The sequence below is a fragment of the Pan troglodytes genome, chromosome X (assembly GCF_028858775.2).
Source record: "Pan troglodytes isolate AG18354 chromosome X, NHGRI_mPanTro3-v2.0_pri, whole genome shotgun sequence".
Taxonomy (NCBI): domain Eukaryota; kingdom Metazoa; phylum Chordata; class Mammalia; order Primates; family Hominidae; genus Pan; species Pan troglodytes.
Genome location: NC_072421.2, coordinates 47,870,368 through 47,876,849, shown reverse-complemented (window position 1 = coordinate 47,876,849; position 6,482 = coordinate 47,870,368). Strand labels below are relative to the sequence as shown.

The 6,482-nt window shown below is 44.8% G+C and overlaps 1 pseudogene; it reads left to right on the top strand.

Moving 5' to 3' along the window:
- The first annotated feature begins 378 nt into the window (after window positions 1-378).
- LOC134809329 (nucleophosmin-like) lies at window positions 379-1,096 on the top strand (annotated as a pseudogene).
- Window positions 1,097-6,482: the final 5,386 nt, after the last annotated feature.

Sequence of the window (6,482 nt, the reverse complement as noted above, 5' to 3'; positions counted from 1 at the left end):
AATGAGCACCAGTTATCTTTCAGAAAGGACAGTTTAGGGGCGGGTGCAAAGGGTGAATTGCACGTTGCTGAAGCAGAGGCAATGGATATGAAAGCAGTCCAATTAAAAGTAACACTGGTTGGCCAGGCACAATGGCTCACGCCTGTAATCCCAGCACTTTGGAAGGCCGAGGCAGATGGATCCCCTGAGGTGAGGAGTTCAAGACCAGCCTGGCCAACATGGTGAAACCCATCTCTACTAATAATACAAAAATTAGCCAGGCGTAGTGGCGGGTGACTGTAATCCCAGCTACTCGGGAGGCTGAGGCGGGAGAATCGCTTGAACCTGGGAGTCAGAGGTTGTAGTGAGCCAAGGTCACGCCACTGCAGTGAGCCAAGGTCACGCCACTGCACTCCAGTCTGTGCGGCAGAGCAAGACTGTCTCTAAAAAAAAAAAAAAGTAACACTGGCAACTTTGCAAATGTTTGTACAGCCAAAAGCTTCTCTTGTGGGCTTGGAAATAACACTGGCTATTGTCTTACAATTGAAGTGTGGTTTAGGGCCTATGCATATTAGTAGCACTTAGAAGCTGTGGAGGAGTCAGATGAAGAGGAGGATGCCAAATCCCTAAGTCTATCTGGAAAGCAATCTGCCCCTGGAAGCAGCAGCAAGTATCCACATAAACTAAAACTTGCTACTGATGAAGATGAATATGATGAGGAAGATGATGAAGATGGTGAACATAATGAGGAAACTGAAGAAAAAGCCCCAGTGGAGAAATCTATACGAGGCACTCCAGCCAAAAATACACAAAAATCAAACGAGATGAAAATGACTCACTACCATCAACACCAAGATCAAAAGTCAAGAATCCTTTCAAAAACAGGAAAAAACCTCCTAAAACATTGAAAGGACCTAGTTCTATAGAAGACATTAAAGCAAAATGTGGCCAGGTGTGGTGGCTCACACCTGTAATCCCAGCACTCGGGGAAGCCAAGACGGGAGGATCGCTTGAGCCCAGGAGTTCAAGGCTGCATTAAGCTATGATCACACCACTGCACTCCAGCCTGGGTGACAGAGTAAGACCTTGTCTCAAAAAAAAAAAAAAAAAAATGCAGACTGGGAGAAAACACTGGCAAATCATGTATCTGATAAAGGACTTGTATCCAGAATCTATAAAGAACACAACTCAGGCTGGGCACCGTGGCTCACGCTGTAATCCCAGCACTTTGGGAGGCCAAGGCAGGAGAATCACTTGAGCCCAGGAGATGGAGACCAGCCTGGGCAACATTAGGGAGACCTCATCTCTAATTAAAAGAATTCAAAAAGAAGACAAACAACCCAGTTTAAAAATGGGCAAAAGAGGTTGGGTGTAGGTGTCAGTGTCCCCATGCTGAAGCCAAAGGGATTGCATAGGGTAGGGAAGTGCCAGGTTGCCCCCGCACCCCTCACGGCCACTCTGTCCCAGGCAGATGCTCCTGCTGGCCCCTGCCTGCCTCGCCACCCGCTCAGCTCCAAGCAGGCATGTCTCTGGCCGGGTCAGGTTCCTGCCTGCTAGGGTTCTGCTGAGCGACCCTGGTCTGTCCTACTCCTCTCTGAGCCGAGACTCCTCCTTGGTCACTAGAAGATGAGAATGGTGTGGCATACCTTATACCAGAAGAATAAGAAAATAAAGTGTTTAGTGTGTAGTAGAGAAGAACCAGAAACATACTGAATGCATAACTTGGGTATTGGTTGAGAAACTGGGGCACATCCATACGGCAGGGGCGCACGGTGACACTAATGAAGAAACATTGCCGGGAGGAAAAACCAAATTACAGAATAGTATGCACAGCAAGACCTCATTTATGTAAAAACACACAGCAAACACAGTTTTTGATGTTTGTTTCTATAAATGCACAGTGAAAGGTCTGGAAGGTCATGTCAGACTGTTAATGGGAAGAGTATGCAAGTGCACTGAGGAAGGAAGTGCTTCTCTTTATATGGTTTTATACTGTTTTATTTTATTTTATTTATTTATTTATTTATTTGTTTATTTATTTATTTTGAGACAGAGTCTCGCTCTGTCACCCAGGTTGGAGTGCAGTGGTGTGATCTCAGCTTACTGCAACCTCCGCCTCCTGGGTTCAAGCAATTCTCCTGCCTCAGCCTCCCAAGTAGCTGGGATTACAGGCATGCACGATAAGGCCCAGCTAATTCTGGTATTTTTAGTAGAGACGGGGTTTCACCATGTTGGCCAGGCTGGTCTCGAACTCCTGACCTCAGATGATCCATCTGCCTCAGCCTCCCAAAGTGCCAGAATTACAGACGTGAGCCACCGCACTTGGCCAATTTCTATACTATTTAAATCCCCCTTTTTGTTACAATGGTTTGTATTTTATTGTTGAAACAAAAAAAAATTAAGAAAATTCCAAAATGTTTTTAAATGGACAAAAATATTGAAAAGACATTTCACCAAAGACAATATACAAATAAACAGATGATACTTTGGGAGGCTGACGCGGGAGGATTGCTCAAGCCCAGGAGTTCGAGACCAGCCTGGGCAACAAAGCGAGACCCTGGCTCTACACAAACTAATTTAAAAATTAGCTGGGCTCGATGGCACAAGCCTGTAGTCCCAGCTACTTGGGAGACTGAGGCAAAAGGATCCCTTGAGCCCAGGAGATCGAGGCTGCAGTAAGCTGTGATGGAGCCACTGCACTCCAGCCTGGGTGACAGAGTGAGACCTCGTTTCAAAACAACAACAACCTATAACACATGAAGAGATGCATAGCATCATAAGTCATTAGGGAAATGCCAATTAAAACCACAATGAGATACCACTTGATATACACTAAAGTAGCTTTAATTAAAAAGTCAGTTATAAGAAATGTTGGCAAGGATGTGGAGAATAAGAAACCTTCATACATTTCTGCTGTGAATGTAAAATGTAATAGCCACTTTGGAAAAGTTTGGCAGCTTCTTAGAAAATTGATCAAAAATTTGACCAGGCCCAGTGGCTCACACCTGTAATCCCAGCACTTTGGGAGGCCAAGGTGGGTGGATCACCTGAGGTCAGGAGTTCAACACCAGCCTGACCAACATGCTGAAACCCCATCTCTACTAAAAAATACAAAAATTAGCTGAGCGTGGTGGCAGGTGCCTGTAATCCCAGCTACTTGGGAGGCTGAGGCATGAGAATCGCTTGAGCCCAGGAGGCAGAGGTTGCAGTGAGCCAAGATCATGCCACTGCACTCCAGCCTGGGTGACAGAGCGAGACTCTGTCTCAAAAAGCAAAGAAAGTTGATCAAAAATTTACCATATATACAACCCAGCAGTGCTACTCCAAGGTATCTATCCAAAAGAAATGTGACAAATGTTCACACAAACACTTGCACTTGAATCTTCGGAACAGCATTATTCAAACTAGCTAAAAGGAGACAATCCAAAAGCCTGTCAACTGGCAAATGGATAAACAAAATGTGGTACATTTACCAAGAAAAAGGAATAAAATGTTGAGAAATACAACAGGGATGAACCTCAAAAACATACTAAGCAACTAAAAATACAAAAATTAGCCGGGCATGGTAGCGTGCGCCTGTAATCCCAGCTACTCAGGAGGCTGAGGCAGGAAAATTGCTTCAACCTGGGAGGTGGAGGTTGCAGTGAGCCGAGATCGTGCCACTGCACTCCAGCCTGGGTGACAGAGCAAGACTGTCTAAGAAAAAAAAAATCTATAGAGATCTGTAGATTACTGGTTGTCTGAAGGTGGGAATTACAATTAATGGATATTAACTGTAAATTAGCACAAGGTGCCAGGCACAGTAGTTAACGCCTAAAATCTCAGAGTTTGGGAGGCTGAGGTGGGAGGATTACTGGAGCCCAGGTCTTTAAGACCAGACTGGGCAACAAAGCAAGACCCTGTCTCTATAAAAAAAAAAATGTTTTTTAATTAGCTGGGCATGGTGATACATACACGGCTGCTGTCCTGGCTACTCGGGAGGCTGAGGTGGGAGGACTGCTGGAGCCCAGGAGGTTGAGGCTGCGGTGAATCGTGATTGTGCCACTGCACTCCAGCCTGGGTGAGAGACCGAGACCCTGTCTCAAAAAAAAAAAAAAAAAAAAAAAAAAAAACACACACACACACACAAGGGATCTTACTGGGACTATATAAATGTTTTAGAACTTGAATGTAGTGACGGTTGCACAAGTAGGTAAATTTAATAAAGTCAGAGCTGTGTTGGCTGTTGTAGGTCCTTTACATTTCCATATGAATTGTAAAATAAGTTTATCCAATTCTGCAAAAAAAAAAAAAAAAAAAAGGCTGTTGTGATTTTTATTGGAATTGGTTTGAATCCATAGATCAATTGGAGACATTTGAAATCTTTTTTTGTTTTTGAGACAGGGTCTTGCTCTGTCGCCCAGGCTGGAGTGCAGTGACTTGATCTCAGCTCACTGCAGCCTCAACCTCCTCGGGCTCAGAGGATCTTCCCACCACAGCCTCCTGAGTAGCTGGGATTATAGGCGCGAACCACCATGCCCAGCTAACTTTTGTATTTTTTGTAGAGATGGGGTTTCGCCATGTCGCCCAGGTTGGTCTCAAACTCCTGGGTTCAAGTGATTCACCCACCTCGGCCTTCCAAAATGCTAGGATTACAGGCCACCGCACCTGACCAGAATTGAAATCTTAACAATATTGAGTTTTCTTTTTTATTTTTTTATTTTTTTGAGACGGAGTTTCACTCTTGTTGCCCAGCCTGGAGTGCAATGGTGCAATCTCAGCTCACTGCAACCTCCGCCTCCCGGGATGGAGCAATTCTCATGCCTCGGCCTCCCGAGTAGCTGGGATTACAGGCGCACATGACCACATCCAGCTATTTTTTTTTTAATTTTTAGTAGAGATGGGGTTTCACTATGTTGGCCAGGCTGGTTTCGAACTCCTGACCTCAGGTGATCCACCCGCCTCGACCTCCCAAAGTGCTGGGATTACAGGCGTGAGCCACTGCACCTGGCCAATATTGAGTTTTCTGACTCATAAATCAGGATACCTCTCCATGTCTTTCTTTTCTGTTTCTGGTTTTTTGTGTGTGTGTGTGTGTGTTTGTTTGTTTTTGAGACAGTTTCACTCTGTCATTCAGGCTGGAGTACAGTGGCATGATCATAGCTCACTGCAGCCTCCAACTCCTGGGCTCAAGCAATTCTCCTGCCTCAGCCTTGAGAGTAGCTGGGACTACAGGCATGTGCCACTACACCTGGCTAATTTTTTAAAAATTATTTTTTGTGGAGATGGGCATCTCACTATATTGCCCAGGCTGGTCTCAAAATCCTGGCCTCAAGCAATCCTCCCACCTCAGCCTTCCAAAGCACTGGGCTTACAGGTGAGAGCCACTATGCCCAGCCCCCTCTCCATTTCTTTAATTTCTCTCAGTAATACTTTGTATTTTTCAGTGTACACATCTTTCACATATTTTGACAAATTATCCCCTAAATATTTCATATTTTTTATGCTGTTTTACTTGATATTGTTCTATTTCCACTTTATTGTGTGGTATTCATTTTTAAGTTCAATTTCTTATTGTTAATTGCTAGTCTATGGACAATAAATGGATGTTTGTAGTTTATCTTGTGCAAAAGTTAGAGGGAATAATCACCATACAAGACTGTATCCACCTCTGACACCAATTGCAAACTCAAAGGTCTCCAAGACCCTCATATTCAACAATTCACTAGAGGCTAGGCTGGTGGCTCATGCCTGTAATCCCAGCACTTTGGGAGGCCGAGGCTGGTGAATCACCTGAGGTCAGGAGTTCGAGACCAGCCTGGCCAACATGGTGAAACTCCATGTCTACTAAAAATACAAAAATTAGCTGGCGTGGTGGCAGGCGCCTCTAATCCCAGCTACTCAGGAGGTTGGGGCACGAGAATTGCTTGAGCCCGGGAGGCAGAGGTGCGATGAGCTGAGATTGTGCCACTGCACTCCCGCCTGAGCGACAGAGGGGAGACTCTCTCTCTAAAAAATAAATAAATAAATAAAAAATAAAAAAAACAATGATTCACTAGAAGGACTCACAGAACTCACTGAAAGCCATTATACCCATGGTTTCACTTTATTACAGTGAAAAGATACAGATTAAAATCAGCCAAGGGGTGAAATACACAGGGCAGAGTCCAGGAAGGTAATAAATGCAGAGCCTCCAGTTGTCCTCTTCCGTGGAATCAGAACAGCAATACTGTCTCAGCATTGTTGTGTGACAATAGCATGGAGTGTTACCAATCAGGGAAACTCACTCAAGCCTTGGTGTCCAGGGCTCCATCATGTAGGAAAAATTGACTGTCCACGTGGTTGATTTCAGTTTCCAGCCCTCAGGAGGTCAAGCCCCTACCCTAAATCACATAGCTATTATCTGGCTGGGCTAAATCCCCTACCCTAAATCACATTGCTTCAATCCGACTGGCCCAAGACCCCCAAGCAAACAAAGAGACAGACTCCTATCAAACACAACAGTCCAAGGGCTTAGAGATTAC